We start from the raw sequence: 25,473 nt of genomic DNA, 5'->3' as shown, positions 1-25,473 counted from the left end.
GCCAAACCCCGATAACATATCGTGTGTCTGTTTACATTTTCGCACTTTATATTTACCGCACGTATATGTTATGATATGAATGATGTACATGATTTAAATTCTGCATATTTTATTTATCGGCACATCTGGAATTGTGTAGAAAGACCCTAGGCTACCAAATCATATTGACTTCTGACTTAACTTAGGAGAAAATTTTAAATTTCCAATTCACCCCCACTCTTGAGAATACACCAATTCTAACACCCTTGGTGTTTAAATTGCCAACTTTAGCTCCTTAGTCACAGAATGGAAGCAGAGAACCATGGAGCTTCTAAGAGTTTGAAGTACCAAAGAAAACAGAGGGTGAGAGGGATTTGGAAGAAAGAGAAAACTAAGAGGAGTTAGGATTTGTAGTGAGTCTAGGGCTTCGATCTGTGTGTTGCTTGAAAGGAGATTAAGGATACCTTCAGGTCAAGGCGAGTCATAGGAATGAGGGATATTGAACCCTAGAGGTGAATAAGGAAAAAGAGGGTAAGTTGCATGGATGAGGGTTTTTATGTGAGATTTTAGAGGAAAAGAAAGGAGAGATTGAGGAAGATTTCGATGGAGAATAGGTACAGAGAGAATTGATAAGGATCTAGGGATGAGGGAGACAAACAAAGGAAGAAAAATAGAGGGAATAGAGAGAGTGTGAAAGAAGGAGAGAAGCTGTATGGGGTACATGAAACCCTAAGATTACAGAAGGTTTTTGGAAACCTCAGTTGCAAATTTGGAGGGTTAGGGAGTTGCAGAGAGTAAAGAGAGGTTAGGGAGAGAATATAGACCAAAGTTTGAGTGAGAGCAGAGATGGATTTTTAGAAGAACTAGGGTTTTCATTTCTAGACAACAGGGAGTTTGAGAGAGGAGATAGATAGGGATTAGGGTTCTAAGGTTTTCATTTCAGGTGCAGCTAGAAAGAGAAGGGTTTCAGAAAAGCTTCGAAAGCTTTAGAGAGAAGGTTTGAACAGAAAATTAGGGTTTTGGGGTTTAGGGTTGCAGAAAGAAGAGAGAAGAGAGAGAGTGTGTTTCAAGAGATAATGAAAAATGAAGAAGAAGTAAAAATTGGGTTTGAATATGTTAGAATTGGTGTATTCCCAAGAAGGGGGGGGGGGGGTGAATTGGAATTTTAAACCTTTTTCACCTAGGTTGATCTATGCAACAATGGTATGTGTACAACCTAGGATCAGTCTATGCAATTTCAAAACGCGTAGATAAATATATTGTGAAAATTAAGTCATACGAATCATTCACTCATAACATATACGTGCGGTAAATATAGAGTGCAGAAATATAAGCAAACACACGATATGTTATCGGGGTTCGGCCAACTGTGCCTACGTCCCTGCCTCAAGCTCGCAAGCTTGAGGATTCCACTAATAGCTTACTTAAGGGCGGAGCGGCACCGTTTACAACCAGGTCAAATTAACACAGGGCTGACCTCAACCTTAACCAGGTCAATTAGCGGGACTGACCTCAACCTACACGCCTTAATAGGACGACGCACCTAGCTTTCCTAACCGGGTCTAAGCCAATCCGGGACTATTCCAGGGCTAGTCTCCCTCTTCAGGCTCGTGCCTGGAAATACAACCAAAGTGTATTACAATGAAATGGTACAGTGATTGTGCTTTCAAGCAAAACAGATATGTACCCAAATTCGCGCAATAATATACACCACAAATATGAAATAATTTGTAAGCTCAATGTGGTCTGGATGATTCAACTCTCAAAGGTATTTTCTATCGGTGTAAAGTGTACATGAGAGTGTCAAACAAACAATCTTTGTATCACAAAATATTCAACAAATAGGTTCACACAAAGATGTCAAGTCTTATGTATTTCAATCATTAAGATATCTCAAGCATGTAAGTATTAAACAATGTATATGCTTGGTTTGCAAAAGACGTGTAATCTTTACACTCAGCAAATAATATATGAGTGAAAGAATATTGCAACAAAGATCACAATCACACAAACAAATATCTCTTCAAAATATTTTGCAATATAAAAGTATAATAGATATTTGGAAGTGTTTGAAAAGTTTTTGCAAACAAGAACAAATACACTCTTCTCAAGATCTTGCAATGAGGGTGCAAGCTTAGAAGATCTAACAAGGTTTTCTTAGGAAATGCTTATTAGCAAAAGCCTCCTAAGAATCCTTAGGTTTGGCTCTCAAGAAAATCATGTTAAACAAGTAGCATAAGGATAGCAAACCAATTAAGCAAAACACTCAATCAACTTACAAAATATGTAGGCACTGATAGAAGGCAAGTATGAGTGGTTTGAGTAATAAAATGAGTAGTATAGGGTTTTTATTTTTCAGAGAATTTTTCCCTAATCAAGATGGCTAATCCCTCCTTAATCTTTGCAAATGAAAACATATATATAGCCATGGAAGGAAATATGACCGTTATGGACCTATCAGGGATTGTTAGAAAAGACTAATGACATTTAGAATAATTTAACCCTATTTAAAGTATTATTAACCGCGGTAAAAATAGGAGCAACCCGAGAGGTCCGGTCGACCAGAAGTGGTTCGGTCGACCAGGACTCAAGTAGCTCGGTCGACCAGGGGTATTTTGAACTGAGTGGTCGGTCAACCGAGGAAGGGCGATTTTCCAAAATTCTGAGGTTCGGTCGACCAGGCCCTTCTGAACTGTGTGGTTCGGTTGACCATACCGTCGGGAATTCTCCCGAGACCCTTCGGTCGATCAGGTAGTTAGAGTACAAATTTGGTCGGTCGACCGGGAGGTCAAAATGTTGACTCCCAAGTGGTTCAGTCGACCGGGGTCAAATGAACTATAAGGGCTCGGTCGACCGGGCCTTGGTCAAACTATTGACCCAGGGCCAATTCGGTCGACCAGGCCAAATTGAACTGAATTGGCCGGTCAACCGAAAGTGCACCAAATGTGCATTTCGGTCCCGTATTGACTCGAACAAGTTTTACTTAAGTGCCTAATAAACATATGTGAAATATGTGTGTGTCCTAAAGTCATTTGGGGTCCAATTTGAAGACACCGAAAAAGTCCGGTGTCGGTTGACCGAACAACCGAAGGTGCACCCTAAGGTCTTTCTACGGTCCTCTCTCATTCATGGTTCGGTTTGAGCTTACAAAATAAATCATGCATGTGATGTGTGTGAGCTTATTACAAATAAAATGCCCTAATTACTATTACAGACCAATATAAATTTATTACAATGAATATGATTTGGTCTTCAAGCTTCTCTTGCTTTGTGCACATCTTGATTTTATCATTCTTGATTCCTGCACAAAACCTCAAACGCTCATTAGATACAATAAGTATTTGTCATAATCAAAAGCGGGCGTGACGAATAAGGTCAACAATCTCCCCCTTTTTGATGATGACAAATACGACAGACAAAAATATAGGGTTAAGCCTAAGAAGGCTCCCCCTCACAAGATGCATCTAATGTATTTAAATAAAACCATTAACCCATTTTTGCCCTTTCCATCTCCCCCTTTTGGCAACAGCAAAAAGGGTCATTTGAAATAAAATCCTAGGCCATGGGTTATTAGTATAGTTATACAAGAGAAATTTTTGGAAAGATTTAGAAAAATTTCGACAGAGTGCCGTTTGTAAACTGGACTTTCCAAAAGATATCCTGTATAAGTATAACCTGTTTGAGTTTAAATTTCCTAACAATTTATCCACAACTACTCAAACAGTTTAGTATGATCCAATTACAGCAAATAAAATATGAATTATGAACATGAATTGGACAAGTTGTGCAATAGGGATATAAAGTGTGCACACAATCAATATAGCTGGTGATTACAAGGTTCAAATGACATAGCAAACCTGATTAAACTAGAAATATACACAAACCATTTAGCGATGAAACATATCATAAGACCCGTGGAAGATTTGATTTAAGGACACACGACATATGATACCAGAAAGAAGGTTTGAGCATGAATATAGTCCAACAAGTTCACCTGCACTTTCGCATATTATCACTGAACGAGTTATATAACGCAACACCCTTAAGATACCAAGAGATTTCATGACATAAAGTTTTAATGCATGGAAGGCACAAGTCATGAAGGCATGTAAACACACTAGCAAGACATACAATATATCCAAATTGAGTTCAGTTCTTGCTTTCATAAATGGATTTATATATTCCCTTTAATATGTGCAAAAGGTATTGGGGAAATTGCTTGATGAAAAGGAGAACTTCAATTTTAAGATAATCAAGCAAAATTTTTCTAGGTTGTCAATTATGCACAAACTAAATTATCACCAGAAAAATCATAACCATAATGATCCAGAAATTTAAGATTCACATGCATGATCATATGGAAAACCAAGGAATAGTGGCAACAAGGACATGTTTCAATTTTATGATTAAAGCATTCCATTTAAGCACAAGCCACACTTGATTTAAAAGTAGATATAATCCATACATGTATTGTGAGCAAGACAAGATAGACATTTGTTTTTAGATGCTCCCCCTAAATGTATGCAAATTATGAAACAATTACTTCACATGGATATATACATTTGGCACACATAAGTAATGTTTCAATTATTTGGGTAAATGTCTACAGAAAATTCGGCAGCATGTCGGCTATAAACAGGACATTTCCCAAATTTTACCTGCACAAAAACGTTCTCAAACAGATAGTATTATAGAAGTAAGGCACACGAGAACCTATCATCTACCAGCAGGCAATTCTCAACAACTGCATCCGCCATGCAATAGGCATTCTATACTACTCATGCATTTCAATACCATACACAATTGACCACAAGAACATGCAAGTCAAGATACTGCAGATGCATATATATATATATATATATATATCATAAATAACCAGGGTAGTATGTCAATAATATTATGAGAGTACAAGATAAAATGAAAGAGTTGTTTTATTTAATACAGACCAGATGATATAAAATAACACAAAAAGAATCAAGGCCACTCTATCTGATCTGTGGACAACTCTAGAGTCTAGATCTCCCCTCCATCATTTCCTCCATCCTCTCCTCCATCACCACCATCGGCGGCATCAAAATCGAAATCCATCGTCATTCGATCTCTCTCATCTTGCATCTCCTGAATGCGGTCACTCAGCTCACTGAAGTCAGCTGTCATGGTCCGCTCTAAATCTGTAAGGCGGCTATCAGTGGAGATGGAGTGCTGCTGGAACTCCTGCCGAAGTGCAGCGGATGACGATGCCAAGTCCTGCAAGTCTGGCTGGACTGATCCTCGAAACTGTATGAACATGTCAGACAAGCCAGAAATAGCAGTCATGAGATCCACATTCGATGGCTGTGGAGGCTGTGGTGGCTCCTGTAGGGCCTCAACATATGCTGTAGCTGCTTTAGAGGGCGCCCAAACGTTTCCTATGAGCTCATACCCCATCAGTATAAGGGTCACTCCAGAGCAGGTATCCGCCGGTCGTCTTCTCTTTAGTGAAGCCACATTCATCCTCGTGACTCCAATATTCCTGAACAACTTGTTCAGGATTCCTCCATATGGCATGATCACTCGGTGGCCTATCGTCTTGGCCATCATCCACCGGATAATCAAACTTGGTAGGTCCAATTTCTCTCGGGCAAAGAGGCACCACATGATAAAACAATCTAAGAAGGAGACGTGCACTCTAGATCCCGCCTTGGGCAGGATATTATATGTGATCAGATGGTGCACAACCTTAGCCTCTAAGCTGAACTGTCTATACTGAGGAGGATGGATTTGGCTAGCAGTGCCAGGGTCAGACATGGTCAGGTTGGCGAATGTGGCTACGGTAAATCCCTGATCAAGGATCCAAGAGTTACCCACCTCGGGGCACTCAAAATCACCACGGCCAATGTCGAGGACGTCAGATATATACTGTGCGTCAAAGCGCACATCTGTCCTCAGGACACGAGAGAAATACCCGTTCTCATCATTGCCAAGGTTGGCATAGAACATCCTAACGAACATCGGGTAATGTCCCCCAGGTTGGTAGGAGATAAAGGATCTCCATCCCTGATATTCGAACATGTCTAAAATATTATGAAAATACTGGCCCACAAATACTAAGTCGAGTATCTTACCTAGTATTGCCTCCTTGGGGCGGAACTCCCATATGTACCGCATCTTGCATCTGTCTGAGAGAAAGTACTCATCCTGTGCATGTGCAAGATCGTGGGCTTCAATGTGAGCCATGATAATGATGGTGTAAGGCTTGGAAATTGGGTTTGCTAGGAAATGGGAAGGATCTCTCAAGATTTCTAGCGCAAATGAGCTGAAAAACGAAGGAAACATATATATATATATATATCGCAGCTTGGTCGACCAGGAGTAGATACGGTCAACCGACGCTTGAGATTTCCCAGGCACCGACACAGGTCGGTCGACCGAGGTGAAAATGAACTAGGATGGCCGGTCGACCGTAAGGGTATATTGTGCCATGTTTCGGTTGACCGAGGGGAAACCGAGACTTCTGGTCGACCAAGAGAATTTGTTCATGAGGGTTCGGTCGACCGTGAGGGGTCAAAGTCAAACTCTCCTGGTCGACCGGGGCATTTTATAACTACAGTGCTCGGTCGACCGAGCATAGTGGATTTTCCCAGTTTTTCCTAATTTTTGATCCAAAGTTCTCCCTAAGGTCCAGATTTGATGTGTAATAGTATAACCATGATTCTTAGGGGTTCTTGGTACAAAGATATTGCTTAAGTGAGGTGCGTACCGAGAATTGACTTATCAATCTATTTTAGGTACCAGGCACTAAGGAATGTGAGGCCTTTTTTAACTTAAGCTCTATGGTGATTTGGAGAGTATCCTACAGATATGATGATATAGAGGAGCATGGATACGAACCAAAAGATGCGTGAAAAATTCACCGAGTATGATCGTAGTTTGGTGATAACTCCCTATGGATGAGATATAAGATGAAGCCCTAAAATTCAACTTTGTACAATGGACAACTGCTGCTTAACTTTATGTTTTTCATGACGGCAGGAGTTAAGCAATTAGACCTAGATACCGGGCGTACATGCCATGTCCATTTTGAAGTGGATAAGGGTTCTTAGTACAACAAGATAGCTTAATGAGTATGCATACTAAGAATTTCGTTTTAATCAACAATCACTTCCTGATACTACAATCGTCACAACTCCCAAACCTAGGAATAAAGAAAGGATAGTAAGAATGCATTTTCAGTTTGAGTTTGCTTTTCCTTAAGTCCCACGAGGTTTGCTTCGCTGATTATCCATCTCATTTCCTTTTCTAGTCCTCTCTCGCTTCTTAGCAAGCAATTAAACCACATATGGCACACAAATTTGCAAAATAAGCAAGCATAGAATATATGTGAAGGATTGTGCTTATTTATTCCATCTTTCTTTAGTGAGACTGGATTATCAGTTCTATATGAGCAACCCGAACCCTTTTTGAAAAGAGTTTTCTCTTTACGTCCGAAGGGTTTATTATGATTATTCATGTCATTTTTAATCTCAAGAGCAATTTTTGAATAATCATCTGTTTCTTCATCCAAGTATGTAATATTCAATATCTTCTCAACCTTTTTCTTTTCAAGACTAGCATGAAAATTTTTCAACCCCTTTAATTGTTTTGCTATTCTTTTGTTCTCATTCTTTAGACGTATTTCATGCTTAAGGATTCTAACTAGAAACTTGTGCATTTTCAATGAGGTATTTTCTAGTTCTTCATGTGATAGCATGCTTTTAATATTCAAATCAGCACATGATTCACTAAAAGAATTATTAGAACAGCTTTCATACGAATCATTGCATGCATGCTCAATAGGGTTATCATGAGGTACAAGGGATGATTTACTCCATAGTATACTGCAACATTCAATATATGAATCATCACGAGCATCATCATTAAAACTATTCTGATATTCAATAGATGGTCCAGCATTTGATATGTCACAACAACACACATATGATTCATCACAAGATTTTTCATGGTAAACATCGCATGAACCATTTACAGCATTATCAGCAAATGATTCAGTATATGACCCAATACAGCATTCATCACAGAAACCATCAAATGGACTAGAGTGAGAATCATATACCTCGCCGTTGATGTCTAGCTCATGAATTACCTCCTCTTGATCATCTGGAGGAGTTACCATCTCTGTTTTCTGGGATTTTTCATATTGCTTTTCTAATTCATCCCAGATTTCCTGTGCAGTCTGATATACCACAAACTCAACAAAGATATCAGAATCTAACGCAAGATATAACATGTTCATGGCATTAGAATTAATCATATTAAAATCAGTCTCATTTATTTGTGCACATCTTCCTTTGGTAGTCACAAGCCACATCCTCCAGTCCATGGATTTCAAAAATATGGTCATTCTAACTTTCCATATGGTGTAGTCGACACCACAAAATACTGGAGGGCTGGAAAGTGACTGTCCCTCAACGAATGGGGATACACCAATGTGAGCCATTGCGATCTTTTTACAAAAACGTTTAAGTCAAGTGCAACGAGGCTCTGATACCAATTGTTAGAATTGGTGTATTCCCAAGATGGCGGGTGGGGGGTGAATTGGAATTTTAAACCTTTTTCACCTAGGTTGATCTATGCAACAACGGTATGTACACAACCTAGGATCAGTCTATGCAATTTCCAAACGTGTACATAAATATACTGTGAAAATTAAGTCATACGCATCATTCACTCATAACACATACGTGCGGTAAATATAGAGTGCAGAAATATAAGCAAACACACGATATGTTATCGGGGTTCGGCCAACTGTGCCTACGTCCCCGCCTCAAGCTCGCAAGCTTGAGGATTCCACTAATAGCTCACTTAAGGGTGGAGCGGCACCGTTTATAACCAGGTCAAATTAACACAGGGCTAACCTCAACCTTAACCAGGTCAATTAGCGGGGCTGACCTCAACTTACACGCCTTAACAGGACGACGCACCTAGCTTTCCTAACCGAGTCTAAGCTAGTCTGGGACTATTCTAGGGCTAGTCTCCCTCTTCAGGGTCGTGCCTGGAAATACAACCAAAGTGTATTACAATGAAATGGTACAGTGATTGTGCTTTCAAACAAAGCAGATATGTACCCAAATTCGTGCAATAATATACACCACAAATATGAAATAATTTGTAAGCTCAATGTGGTCTGGATGATTCAACTCTCAAAGGTATTTTCTATCGGTGTAAAGCGTACGTGAGAATGTCAAACAAACAATCTTTGTATCACAAAATATTCAACAAATAGGTTCACACAAAGATGTCAAGTCTTATGTATTTCAATCATTAAGATATCTCAAGCATGTAAGTATTAAACAATGTATATGCTTGGTTTGCAAAAGACGTGTAATCTTTACACTCAGCAAATAATATATGAGTGAAAGAATATTGCAACAAAGATCACAATCAAACAAACAAATATCTCTTCAAAATATTTTGCAATATATAAGTATAATAGATATTTGGAAGTGTTTGAAAAGTTTTTGCAAACAAGAACAAATACACTCTTCTCAAGATCTTGCAATGAGGGTGCAAGCTTAGAAGATCTAACAAGGTTTTCTTAGGAAATGCTTATTAGCAAAAGCCTCCTAAGAATCCTTAGGTTTGGCTCTCAAGAAAATCATGTCAAACAAGTAGCATAAGGAGAGCAAACCTATTAAGCAAAACACTCAATCAACTTACAAAATATGTAGGCACTGATAGAAGGCAAGTATGAGTGATTTGAGTAATAAAATGAGTAGTATAGGGTTTTTATTTTTCAGAGAATTTTTCCCTAATCAAGATGGCTAATCCCTCCTTAATCTTTGCAAATGAACACATATATATAGCCATGGAAGGAAATATGACCGTTAGGGGCCTATCAGGGATTGTTGGAAAAGACTAATGACATTTAGAATAAATTAACCCTGTTTAAAGCATTATTAACTGCGGTAAAAATAGGAGCAACCCGAGAGGTCCGGTCGACCAGAAGTGGTTCGGTCGACCAGGACTCAAGTAGCTCGGTTGACCAGGGGTATTTTGAACTGAGTGGTCGGTCGACAGAGGAAGGGCGATTTTCCAAAATTCCGAGGTTCGGTCGACCGGGCCCTTCTGAACTGTGTGGTTCGGTTGACCATACCGTCGGGAATTCTCCCGAGACCCTTCGGTCGATCAGGTAGTTGGAGTACAAATTTGGTCGGTCGACCGGAAGGTCAAAATGTTGACTCCCAAGTGGTTCGGTCGATCGGGGTTAAATGAACTATAAGGGCTCGATCGACCGGGCCTTGGTCAAACTGTTGACCTAGGGCCAGTTCGGTCGACTAGGCCAAATTGAATTGAATTGGCCGGTCGACCGAAAGTGCACCAAATGTGCATTTCGGTCCCGTATTGACCCAAACAAGTTTTACTCAAGTGCCTGATAAACATATGTGAAATATGTGTGTGTCCTAAGGTCACTTGGGGTCCAATTTGAAGACACCGAAAAAGTCTGGTATCGGTTGACCGAACGACTGAAGGTGCACCCTAAGGTCTTTCTACGGTCCTCTCTCATTCATGGTTCGGTTTGAGCTTACAAAATAAATCATGCATGTGATGTGTGTGAGCTTATTACAAACCAAATGCCCTAATTACTATTACAGACCAATATAAATTTATTACAATGAATATGATTTGGTCTTCAAGCTTCTCTTGTTTTGTGCACATCTTGATTTTATCATTCTTGATTCCTGCACAAAACCTCAAACGCTCATTAGATACAATGAGTATTTGTCATAATCAAAACCAGGCGTGACGAATAAGGTCAACAGAATATCTCTCGCCTTAGAACTATGGGTTCATGACCCGTGGCTCCTTATCCACCTCTGGCATGTGACACGTGGTTCTACCACATCCATGTGTATTGAGACATACGCGGTTCCTTATGAACTGTATGATCTATGCTTTCTGGCAACGACGTGGATTATGTAACATCAAGGATCCGAGCAAACCACAATCCCTATCGTTCGATCCACATCTCACCACTATGGACAGGATGACGCCACGTCATGGATCCTTGTTCGCATATGCTCGTCCACTCAGCCATTGACACGCGTCGCCTCTACCTCCACAACACCAGACACTACGTGGCTCCTCGAGAGCCATTCGATTGGCACTTCTTGGCAATGGCCATGTTGATGCCACGTCAGGGATCCCTTTTGTATGCTCCCATCCACCTAATCGTCGCCACGTGGCCTGACCTTAAACCTGTTGCCCCCTTTTTGACCATTTGACCCCCTCCCTTGATTGGTTCCTCCATATATCGGTTCGCCTCAGTGAACTGAGCCTGAATCGGTTATTACTATCATTTAATTCATTTATTTATTTAATAATTCACAAAAATCTCAGGAAAATCACAAAAAATTCAGAACAATTAGGGGAAAATCGTAAAAATATTTTTGGCTTGGTTCTTTTCATTTCCTTAAATTAAATTTTTTTGTATCTTATTATTTAATTATTTAAAATTCAGAAAAATATGGAAAAATCATTAAAAAAAAATTCAGAAAAAGAGTAGAGAAAAATTAGAAAAATATTTTTGAGATCAAAAATTTGTTCTTGTAAACTTTTCATCCCGAATGGGCTAAAAAACCTCCTAAGATTCCTAAAAATATTTTTCCTTAGAAAAATCCTAAAAGCTTTCAAAAATTCTGGGAGTGTATTTTCGTGACATATTTTTCTTGATTTTTCTATCCCTATGATTTCAAAAGGGGGCATGGACTCTTTGGGGTATTGTATGCCTTAGTTCTGAGGGAAATGTTTATATTGTATGATATGTAAATACTTGTGTGATCTATTTGTTTGCATGAGCATTTTGTAAATTGTTTAAGAGGAGTAAAATAAAAAGGTTATTAAAATTAATTTGGGATAATTGTTAATAAATTGGGTACCGTTCGTAGAACAAGTGTGTAGGGGGTGCTAATACCTTCTCCTCACATAACCGAACTCTCGATCCCTACTTTGGTACATGCAGACCGATTCTACCCTTAATTGGGTAGTAATCAAGTGTTCTAACTACACTCTAAAAGGTTAGTGGCGACTCCATCATCCATTTTTTTTTCATGAAAATTAAAACTACTCATTATTTCGCCCATCTTGTGGCACCCTTGCTCCGCGGGGACATCGTGACAGTGCAAATCCTACCTTTCCTAATCAGGTCTGAACCAATCCAGGACTCTTAACAAGGCGAGTCTCCCTTTTCGGGCCACCCTTGGAATACAAAGAAATTCAAATATTTTTAGTAAAAATAAACACTTCTAACAAAGTAGAATGTACACAATGAGGCACTATATGCACTCACATATGATACGAAATCAAGCTCGAGTGAGTATGGGTATTTTTCTAAAGATAATTTTCAATCTTTGAAAACGGTATATATGTTAAGCACTTCAAAGATTTAAATCCAAATAAAACTTGTTTCAAAAATATTTTTCAAGTAAAGTGTAGGAGAACCTAGGGTTTTGCTTTCAAATAATTTTTCCCAAAATAAATAAATATGATCTTTGATAAAAATGAAATATGCAATATGTGTTTTCCAAAGATCTCAAAAACCCTAAAATGATACCTCTAAAAATATGTTCTTGAAAAGTAAAGTGCTAGAGATTTAGGGTTTATGCTCAAAAATATTTATGCAATATAGATAGGAGAGCTTTTGGAATCTTGCAATGAATGTGCAAGATTCACAAGCCAATGTGAAGTTTCTCCAATAATATTCATCAATAAAAACATGAGGAGAAACCCTATACAAATTCTCACAAAATGATTTTCAAAGTAAAGAAATGAGTGAGAGTGAATGCTTTTGAAATAATATATCAAATGCCCAAAACAATAAAAACTCAACCACACTTCAAAAGCAATTAGTGTGCTAGTGAAGGAGGAGAGTAGTAATCAAATGCTTCTCTTGAAATATTTTGAAATGAACGAGTGTAAGAGAGTAGAAAAATTAAAGCATAAAATATTTGGGAGAATTTTCTAATCTAAGCATTAGTTGGGAAATGAGTAATGAAAGTTTATTTATAGGTTTTCTAAAAATATCTTTTGGGACCTATTGGACATATTAGAATTTTTTTTTAATTAAAAATTGAACATGTTTAGCGTTGGAAAAATAGAACAACCTGAGAGGTTCGGTTGACCGGGAGCTTCGCCAGTCAGTTGACCCAAGCCAAAATTTCAAATTTTCATTAGGCTTGGTCGGTTGAGGAGAGTGACGGTCGGCCTCCGAAAGGTGATTATTGAACCTTTGTAGGTTCGGTCGACCTAGGCTCAAGGCCGTTCAACTATCACTGAAGATTGGTCGGCTGTGGTTATTTTGAACTAAAATGGCCGGTCGGCTGAGGCGCTCACTACATGAAGAGCTTGGTCGGCTGAGGTCAGTCGACCGAGGCGTTTAGAGCCTGTAATGGTCGGTTGATCGGGCTTAGTTGAAATTATAGTTTAAGCCCTATTTTGTTTTCGAAAACATTTTATCACCTTTGTATGATTTTAATTTTGAGTATGAAAGGTTTTTCATGAAGGTGTAGGGTCCTTAAGGTCGCTCTATCGTTAGCCTATGGTCTTGTTTGAGCTTTCATTCACATCATGAATGATATGCATCATTTCAGAACAAATATAAAACTAAATGCATTTACAAATTAAAAAAAAACATACTTTCTAACTTGTTCTTCATTTTCCCCATGGAATATACTAGGAGTATGTGCTTTGAGTCCTTCATTGGCTTCCATGAGCAATCCTCTTATGTGTGTGTTGAAATATAAACCTATTCATAAACTGAATACACACATAATATACTTGTGCTTTATCAACATCAAAACAGGGATCAAATTCAAAAAGTCAACAAAGATCTAGCAACAGTTTGTTTCTTTTTTGAACTCTAAGAAATGAGGTGTTTGCCAAGATAGATGCAAAAGCCCCCCCTGTAACGATGATCATCTCGACAACCTCCCCAATCGGCATCCGAGTAAGCTTAGAGAGTGAGACTTGATTTGGAGGCAAAAAAGAGACCATCATTTATGGTGGCTTTTAAATATCCAAGAATGCGCTTCACTGCACTCCAATGAGATGCTTTTGGGGAATGCATGAATTGACAAACCTTGTTGAAAGAGAAGGAAATGCCTAGTCTTGTAATTGAGAGATATTGCAAGCCTTTAACAATGCTGTGATATAGAGTAGCATCCTTAAAATCTGGGGTATATAATTTGGACAGTTTTAGGGAGGCAGCCATTGGTGACAAAATTGGTTTGACATGAAGCATATTGCTGCAGCTGAGAAGATGCTTGATATATTTTCTTTGGGATAAGACAAGACCATTAGCGGTGTAGTCAACTTCAATACACAAAAAGAAAGATAGAGGACCAAGATCTTTTACTGGAAAGGCAAGTCCCAAATCATGAATGAGATCAGTGATGGCGGACTATTTGGAGGATGTGATGATTATATCATCCACATAAATGAGCAAGTACATATGGAGATCATTGCAATTGAGAATAAACAGAGATGGGTCAGTTCTAAAAGCAATAAAGCCATAGTCAAGGAGCCAAGAACTTAACTGATAGCAAACCACGCATGTGGTGCTTGCTTAATCCATATCTTCCCAACATTATCTTTTAAGGTTTCAGGCCAAGCCTATTTGGGGAGCATATGTAACAATGCCACTTATTATCTCTCAAGTTGAAACTATTATGGTTTGTACGATTATATACTCTACTCTTTTAACATGTACAACACTATCTTTTGGGTCTTTCTCTAAAGTGATTCCTACCTTATTCTTTTTTTGGTTTTTTTTTTTTTTTTTTTTAATGTAGCGAAGTATTATAAGTATTAATTTTTCAATTTCTCTTACTTTTTTTTTTTTTTTTACTTTATCCACTTAGTTTCTTGAAGGCAAATTACGTTAATTTTTCTTATAATCAAAAGTCCCAATATTCCATATTGCAAATCTAATCTTAATCTCTTAAATTGATTTGTTTACTTGCTCACATTTAGAATGATGTAAGAACTTTTGCATATTTGACATTATATCCAATAGGGATGGGCATGGTTCGGTCAACTGAACCATAACCCTCAAATCGTTAACAAAATCGAAATTTTAGTTCATCAGAAAATGCAAAGAAAAATTAAACTGTTTCAAACACTTAGTCAAAATTTTGTTTATTAGTTTTTAAGACAATATCCAATGGTTTCGAACCATTAGAGCCAATTTACACTAATATTTTTTTTTCTATTATAAATGACATAAATTTTAAGGTTTTAAAGTGTGACAATTCAGAAATATATATATATATAAATTAATTAAGTGATTAATTAAGTAAAATAAATAAATAAATAAATTAATAATAATAATAATAATAATAATAATAATAATAATATACATATATGTGTGTAATTAAATAATAAAATTATATATATATATTTATATATTTATATAAACACATGTGGTGAAGATGATACATATACAAATAAACAATAATATATATAAATATATATATATATATATAATAAAGTACATATAAATAAATAATAATATAATATAGTATATAATATACTTCATCTCAATCATTCACCTCTTATATATATATATATGAGTAAGGTGAATGCTTGAGATGAAGTATAATATAATATAATGTATATAGATATACATATTTGGATGGATGTTGGCAGCAACAATCTCAATTTCAAATTGAGTCTTGACAATGCAATTGGAAATTGGTTCTCCCTTACCAGCGCACGCCTCTCTGTCTTTGCTAGGATCCAACTGTCTTGACATGTCATGCAAGCTAGTATCCAACTGCCTTGACAGGTCATGCAAGCTAGGATCCAAAGGACTTCCTGCTTTCCAAACCCACTCAAGTATCCTTCCCACCAAACCTCACCGGCACCACTTGCATGCATGCATGCATCCGCGTGCGCCACTCTTCCCTTTTCTATTTGTTTTGTTTGCTTGCATTAAAAGTCTCTCCTTTCCCCCATGCATGCAACCCAGACCCCACTGTATAATTATTAACTTCAAATTCTATCTTCCCCGGCCATCCACATCTTCGCGCAAGCTGCGGATTTCTTACAAAATTACAAGGCGCCCTTCCCCAATTCCTTTATAAATAAGGTAAGATCTCAAGTTAATTTTCATAAGAAATTTCAAGGAGAAATTAAAAAAAAAATATATAAAGAAAAAGATTTATTGATAGACGAAGAATTTTTGGGATACTTAAATTCTTATTCTTCCATTATTTCTAAACTCATTTTGGGAATTCGTTATTTTATTGCGTTAATGGAACGGATTAGGGTAAATGAGTTAGATTATGTCAAATTTTATTTTAAAGTATACTTGATTAAATTTGAGTGCGTGAATATAGTTATATTTGTTTTATTTTAATATATACTTGAGTAAAATTAAAGTATGTGGGTTTGATCATGTCTATTTTTATTTAAATATATTTGAGTTAAATTAAAATACGTGCAGGTAAATTAAAATACGTGGAGGTGATCATACCCGTAATTTTATTTGAATATACCTGAGTGTATTATTATACATTTTCTCAAGTAATTTATTAAATTATAATTAACACGCAAATCGCGTGACATGAGGTTATTTTATAACATAATTGAGCAAGTTTGAGATTTTTGCGGTATTATGTTTATTACATTATTTATTGTGAATAATGATATTGAGAAAAATGATGAGATTATTATACTATTTTTATTGCATAAATTGTAATTATATGTTTTAAGAACCCTTATGACTTGAATGTCGTGGATGTTCAATACCGTAACTACAGATGAGTATGAGTGCAGTCACTCTATTGTGGAAGTGTTGGCGGTGGATAGTGCATTTGTCGTGAGTGCACACTTGCTTCTAGACCAAGATGTGATAAGAAAATCGCACTTACAGATATGTTATAATTTGATTTAGTTTGGTTGGCCAACCAAACTAAATCCAGTTTTCAGATCGCACAACCTGATCATGGGGCTAAACACGACATGCATAAGCCAAAAATAGTTTTTTTATACATATTTATATATTTATGTGACCAGAGCCATTATTAGCCTAAAAAAATGATTTGAAGGAAAAGTATGCTTATATATATATAAACAAATGGTTTGAAGGAAAAGTAAGCTTATATATAGTTGTACATGATCATATTTAAAGGTCCTACATGATGATTTTCAGTAAATAAAAGCGTACGCGTGTTTGTGAACGGAGCACGTTTAGTAGCGCTAAATGATGTTGTGAAAAAAAGGTGTAAAGGAAAGTATATATAATTATGTACATACGTTTTTTCTTTTGGATAAAAATGATTTACAATTATTCAAATGCAGTTTTTAACAATTAAATTGTTAATTGAGTTATTTTTACACTAGAAATCTCATCTCAGCTACACACTGCTAACAATCTAGTCCATACTTACTGTACCCCAATAATTATTTCATATTTCAGGACGTACTGAAAATCAGGCATAGCAAACATCTGGGCGGGATTAGAAAATATAGTTTAGAATAAGTGTTTGTGTAATATTAGTTAAAGATGTTTTTATATTCCATGTAATGTAAATATTGTTACTTGGACCCATGTAAATATGTTTGTTTAGTACTCTAGTTTATAATATTTGAGGTTTTAAATTATTTCCGCTGCTTACATTGAATTTATTTATGGAAAGTTGTACCCTAAACCCCATCGATTTCGGGGTGTCACATAAAGTCACAGCCAATATATATATTTTCTTTTATTATAAAAGACATGTATTTTTTAAAGTTTTAAAGTCACTATCAATTAATATATATTTTTTTTATTATAAGTGATATGTAAATTTTAAAATTCAAACATTGATAAGAATTGAGAAAAATTTATAAGCTTTAAATTAGCTTCAGAGGTTTATGTTGAAAAAACATCCACCATGAAATGAACATGTTGGTTTTTTGAGTTTGATTTCTATTTTGATATTGACAAACACAAGTGTCTCTTATGTGTGTGTGTGTTTAAGTGCTGAATAGGTATAATTCAGATCACACATAAGATCAAGGGAACATGAAAGCCAAGATAGGACTTAAAAGCTCAAAACTGGCACATTCCATGTTGTCAAAGAGCAAAGGAGAAGAAGAAGACATGTTTCATTTGTATTACATTTATTTTTTATTATTATTTGGTCTGTAATAATGCGTGCATATGCATGATATGATTATTTGCTCAGACTAGACCGTAGATTGACTATAGGGAATCATATGACCGTAGACTGACCTTAGGGTTCATCTTCGGTCGACTAACGTTAGATTTTTTGGGTTAACTCAGTTGGCCATAGATTGACATTAGGAGACCTAAAATTTTCGAAGACAAACCTTTTCATAAAAGCCAAAATCATACAAAAGGTTTAAATGATTTAAGGTAAAAAAATCGGGCTTTGGGCGACCGAACTTAGAAAGTTAAAATAGTTCGAGTGACCGAATTAGCTGGAGGTCAATTCATTGACTAAGGCTTGGGCGACCGTCCTAGTTTTGAACTAAACGTCACCGGGCAATCGAACTCCTAAAGTCACTTTTTTCACTGTCCCTGAGCGCCTGAACTTGTAGTTTAAAATCACCCTAGGCGACCGAATTATGAAGTTCGGCAGACTGAACAATTCACCGGGTGACCAAACCTTGAGCGTTTGGAAAATCGCCTTGGCCCAGCCACTCGAACTTTCCCTCGGGCACTCGAACTTGAAAAAGCAACTTTCTATCTGTGTATGTTCGAGCAACCGTCCCTAAAGACTAGGCAACTGAACCTCTTGGGTTTCCAATTTTTTACTGAGGTAATAGGGTTAAAACTCAATTAAAACATTTTCAAAATTCCCAATAGGTCACCAACGGTCATATTTTTGAGAAAAGTTATAAATACCCCTTTCATAACTTAGATTAGCAACTTTGATTAGCCAATCTTTCTCTCTAATTTTATCCTAATCAAAGTTTGTAGAGACCCGTAAATATAATAAATGAAAAAGATAAAGGAAAAAGGAAAAAAAGGGAAAGGAAAGCGAAAGAGAAAGAAGGGGAAAAGAAATTTAAAAAGGGGCATCAGTATGGATTCGTCGACGCACTCATGGTCTTCATCGACGAACGTCCTTTTAGGTCTTGTCAACGAAATGCATGTGTCTCGTTAATGAGAAGATACCGAGAGTAGGAAATTCAGGCTATTGAGGGTTCGTCAACGAACTCATTACCTTCGTCGACGAACACCTTTCTATGGTTCGTCGATGAGTACTTGTGTCTTGTTGACGAGGCCACGTGGCCAGCAGTCTATATATATATGCTAAAAATTAAATTTTTCAGTGAGATTTGCTTTTCTTTTTTCTCTCTCTCTATCTCTCTAGGTTCTGCCAGCCCACCTTCTCTCTTTAGATTTTACTTCGTTTTACCCCGTTTCGACGATCGGAAGTTACCATGATGATCCTAGGGAGATTCTCTACAACTTTATCAGAGTAGATTGTTGATTCTGAGTCGTTAGGCACTACTCCAAAATCAGGATAAGTAAGGTATTTTAGGGTTTAAGTGTTTATTTGGAGTATATAGGGTCTGGGAAATGCTAAATGAGAAATATTCTAGGGTTGAGTTGATTGAACTGGGGGTAAATGCAATTTCAAGGTTTGGAGTTTTGACGTTGTAGGCGTGATTTAGTGTTTTTCAACAAGCTTCTTAGGAAACAGGTGTGGGAATAAATTAAGTCAGGTATTTTCATAAAGTTAATTATGGAATATACAGTATTTGATTCAGGAATTCATGTATGGTTTAGTATAGTTTTTGGGAATACTGATATGGAACTGAGGAAACTTTGAAAACATATTTAATATTATTTTGCCAGTAAAATATGTTTTTTGAGGTAAGATAATATGTTATAGTGTTGTACTCACTTATGTGCAACACAAGTATAATTTTATTGTATATGATGATATGTCAGAATATTTATAATTTTACAGAACAAACATGTTTTGACGACAGTGTTTTGAAAAATTATAAAACAGAATCGAAATTATATTTTCAGTTTATTATGATATTCAATTGGAGTAGATGTCAAGATATTCAGTTGGCGCAAATGCCATGATAGTTCAACCGGTGCAGATGTCATGATAGATTAGTCGGCATAGATGCCGTAACCAAATATGTTATAACAGTTATTCAGAAAATATTATTAGAACAAATGTTGCACAGAATTATGAAACAACTATATAACTGTATTATGAAATATATTATATAATAGCAAAACCTGGATGACTTAGTTTAGATTCAGAGCACGGTACTGTAGCTATCAATTCAAGTAGTGCTACCACATGTCATTAATAGAGTGTGGGAGATGAATAGTCAATTGAGTATCAGAGTAGAGTAGTATGCCCTCTGGCAGTTTGGACCAGGCTGGGTAGGCCAATCATACTTACAGACTTGTCAGTTTTGGCTTAGCGTGGTAGGCCAACCATTGCTAGGTCCCGCCTATTGGTCGCACAACCCAGTCATAAGGGGAATAATACATGACATCAGCTAACTATTCATCCAGGGTATGGTTTCAGTATTATATAGATATAGCAAATGATTTATATGTATACAAAAATCTAGTATGACACAGTATATTATATGGACATATGATTTATTCATATTTATATAGAATAGTTTTACCTGAATTATTAAATGCAGTTAAATTATGTATGGATTTTCCTTCCTTATCAGATACAGTTTAACATGTATGATATATATTATAATACAAAATACTCATGTTGCCACACGTTGATTTTAATTTATCTCCCTTACTGAGAGGTGTCTCATCCCAGCCATACAAATATTTCCGAAAACAATTACAAAAAATCAGGGTATTAGTGAAGGATCAAATCCATCACTAATACTTATATATTCATCACTAATAGTATTAGTGACGAATTTATAAGTATTAGTGACGGTTTTAAATTAGTTGCTATATCTATCGTTACTGCTAACTGTTAGTGACAAATTTTAAATTTGTGACTAATAATGGAGTATTAGTGACAGATTTTAACCATCACTAAAACCCTAATACCATCATTATAAATTCTACATTGATTCAATTCAAATTCGTCACTAATAGTAGGGTATTAGTGACGAATTATAAATTCGTCACTAATAGTACTATATTAGTAAATGCTTCAAATTCTTCACTAATAGTAGGGTATTAGTGACGAATTACAAATTCATCACTAATAGTACAGTATTAGTGAATGATTCAAATTCGTCACTAATATCCTTCTATTAGTAATGAATTTGAATCTTTTAGTAACATTGTACTATTAGTGACGAATTTGTAATTGGTCAATAATACCCTACTATTAGTGATGAATTTGAATCCTTCACCAATAATTAAGAAATTAAAAAAATTTTTAATACTAATTTTTTTGAATCATCAATTTTTGTAAAAATCTGTAATTACATTTTCGCATATATAATCTGAAACCATAATTACTACAAAATTCATAACTTATTCAAAATTTTGAATTCAAATAAAAATTCAATTTAAAAAAAAATACATCTGTTCAGATAAGAAAGAAAATTTAAAAAAATTCAAAATTCAAATACAAATAGATTATACAAATTCAAATTAAGATATAGAAATTCCATTTGTTCAAATAACAATAAAAATTACAAAGAAATAATCAAAAGTTGCACTCAACGACTGTAGTGCATGCATGACATCGTGTTGATGTTATGACAGCCGCGAACCCTACAAATTAAGAATCATTAAAAAAAGTTGGTATACAAATGGAGAATAAAATGGAGAGCTGGCACTCAGTATAATGAAGAAGAAAAATATAGAGTGCGCTGTACAAGAATTTTCAACCCTAGAGGAATAGCTGAAATGAATGTGAATGATGTACATTTGAATATATACAGTTGCATGCATCAAACCACGCATTCAAAAGATTTAACTCGTTCTCAAAATAGAGTATCCCTGGTGGTGGACAAATGATAATGTTTATCCATAGTTAAAAGCAAATGTTATGTCATGTATGTTAATAGATGCAAATTTAGGACTTAATGAAATGACTTTTCGTTAACTTTCACTCGTACCTTTAAAAATATTTTAACATTCATTTTATCATAATTATCTTTGTACATGGTTTTTTTTTTTTTAAAAAATTTTAATAGAATTTCGACAACATGTCGTCTGTAAATTGGACATTTTCCTATAAAATCTATACCTGAAACATGATTGTTTTCATAAAATAAAATATTTCAAGCATGCAAGAACCTAAATCCACTACCAGCATGCAATTTACAATGTACTGCATCAGCCATGCAGTTGACGTTCAACATAAGCATGTATTCCAGTAGTTCAATATACAATTCATATAACATAATACCATCCATGAAGAAAATATTACTAGGAAAACGTTAAAACTCAATTCAACTAAAGTTTTCTAAGTTTGTCAAGAAGGTTGCTTCTCAAGCATTCTTGATGCAGCTTGGGTTGTGCATGAAGTTGTTGCTTAGATTGTGAGAAGGCTTATGATAGATTGAGTTGGGGTTTCTTGGATTCAATTATGGACATAAAAAGCTTTGGTTATAGATTGAGGAAATGAATTATGGTTTGTTTTTCTTCTATTCAGTGATAGTGGTGGAATCCTGGTTTAGAAAGTTTTAAGATTGCCTTTGCTTTGTCGGAGATTTTTGAGTTTGTATTTGGTCCTTAGGATTTAATTTGTTAACTTGAGTTTGACTATAAAAATTTTCAATATATAGGAGGTTTCAAGTTGTGATTTTTTAATGGGGTTTAATGTTCATAATCGGTTTTCACTTACTTATATGACATTTAGTTCTTGACCTTTCACTGTATTCTATACATTGTTGTTCTTAGTCAAGTATTTTAGATTTTGAATGATAAACCTAATATTGCCTCTTTTCTTACGAATATCAAGACGTGAGAGGCGCGAGTTAGAATGAAAAAACTTTACCGAAATTTCAACAGCATGCTGTCTGTAAATTGGACATTTCTCAAAAAAGTTTTGCACTAAAACTTGATAGATTCAAGAAAAAAAATAACAATAATACGCATCATGCAGATACCAGTAAGTTTGAGCATGCGAGAACCTAAATCCACTACCAACATGCAATTCACAATGTACTGCATCAGCCATGCAGTTGGCGTTCAACACAAGCATGTATTCCAGTAGTTCAATATACAATTCATATGACATAATACCATCCATGAAGAAAATATTACCAGGAAACCGTTAAAACACAATTCAACTAAGGTTTTCTAGTTTTTTACAGAAGGTTGCTTCTCAAGCATTCTTGATGTAGCTTGGGTTGTGCATGAAGTTGTTACTTAGATTGTGAGAAGGATTGTGATAGATTGAGTTGGGGTTTCTTGGATTCATTTATGGACATAAAAAACTTTGGTTATATATTGAGCAAATGGATTATGGTTTGTTTTTCTTCTATTCAGTGATAGTGGTGGAATCCTGGTTTAGAAGGTTTTAAGATTGCCTTTACTTTGTTGGAAATTTTTGAGCTTGTCTTTGGTCCTTAGGATTTAATTTGCTAGCTTGAGTTGGACTATAAAAGTTTTCTATATATAGGAGGTTTCGAGTTGTGATTCTTTAATGGGTTTTAATGATCATAAGTGGCTTTCACTTACTTATATGACATTTAGTTCTTGACCTTTCACTGTATTCTATACATTGTTGTTCTTAGCCAAGTGTTTTAGATTTTGAATGATAAGCCTAAGATCGTCTTTTTCTTATGAATATCAACATGTGAGAGGCTTGAGTTAGAATGACTTTAAGTTTTTACTGATAATGCATGCGTTTCTTTGTACATGGTTTTATTATGAAAAAACTTTATCGAAATTTTGGTTGCATGTCGTCTGTAAATTGGAAAATTTCCAAACAATTCCTGCACTAAAACTTGATAGATTCAAGAAAACAAATCACAATAATACGCATCATGCAGATACCAGTGAGTTTGAGTATGCGAGAACCTAAATCTACTACCAGCATGGAATTCACAATGTACTGCATCAGCCATGTAGTTGGTGTTCAACATAAGCATGCATTCTAGTAGTTTAATATACAATTCATATAACATAATACCATCCATCAGGAAAATATTATCGAAAAACCGTTAAAACACAATTTATTATTGCTCGTAAGACTTGCACATCTAATGAGAAAATGCATCTAATGATGTCGATGCATACTAAGAATCTAACAAAGGATATAAATATTACCATCTAACAAAGGATTTAACTTTTACCTATTATTCATTTCTTCATTTAATCAAAAAACACAAAATAATTTTCATCTCTGTTTTGAAAACCAGCAAAATTTATTCATTTTTTTAAGCATACACAACATATTTGAAATGAAGGTTTTTTTTTTTTTCTTCTAATATTAATTTGCAAGGACACACATACTAGCATCCCCATGTATTTCATGTATAAGTTTGAAACTCCTTGTCGTAAAATAGTTAAAAGTTCAAGGCCGCTTCTACATATATATATATATATATATATATATGCACACATACACTATATAAATAAATTATGTGTAGTGTGATTCCAAATCTTTATGTGACGATGAATATATTTATGTATAGTGAGATGCCTAATTAATGTGCAGGAGAATATGTAGCAATATGCATACAAAGTTAAGTTAATCTTTGAAATTAATATGCAGCAATAATATGCTATATATCATGAAATAAACTTTTTTTACCTATCAGTTCAAACATGCTTCTAGACGGATTTACCTAGCAGTTCAAACATCTATGTATTAGAGTATTATCTAAAAATTCCTACTCTATGAGGTATAGATGCTAAATCTTTAATGCACAAGAATAGAACAATGACACCCCTTCTAATGAGAGGAGCCACCTGCATGATCTGATCAAGATTGTAGCATCATTTCTTTGAACTGCCCTTGCTTGTTCATTATAGCTGTGAGTGTGGCTTCAAAGGTGGACACCTTTTCTTTCAAACTTTCATTCTCCAATGTGGCATTAGAAACCAAGTGTCTCAACTATCCATCTCGTCTGCCCGAGTGTCAGCCTGTCGATGCGCTCGTTCTAGCTCAGTACGAGCCACTGCACCCATCGAAGATGATGTTGTGGGGGCAATGTATCCACCTCCAAGCCCTCTCACCCAGCCCCCGCTCATTCCCTAAGCACCTGAGCAGTTATTTGGTAATCCGTCATTTGCTGCCTCCCCTTTTCAATAGGTGCATCTCTCAACTCGACAATTGGCGCCTATTTTCAATCATGAAAATGATAAAAAGAAGAAATGAGAATACAACTTTGATGTTTTGAATCAAATTATAAACTACATATTTAATTTGACTTACATGTTTGCTCTGCACACCACCGCACCACTCCCTCGATCGCCGTTGGTGCGTTCTCTGATAAAGATCTAGCAGCGGCTCCTTGGCGCCAGTCGCAGGATCACGCTACATTATCATATAAAACATCGTTAATATTAATGGCGTACGTATT

Source organism: Malania oleifera, chromosome 6 (genome assembly GCF_029873635.1).
Source record: "Malania oleifera isolate guangnan ecotype guangnan chromosome 6, ASM2987363v1, whole genome shotgun sequence".
Lineage (NCBI taxonomy): Eukaryota > Viridiplantae > Streptophyta > Magnoliopsida > Santalales > Ximeniaceae > Malania > Malania oleifera.
The sequence above is the reverse complement of the archived record's forward strand: the minus strand, read 5'-3'. Positions refer to the sequence as shown.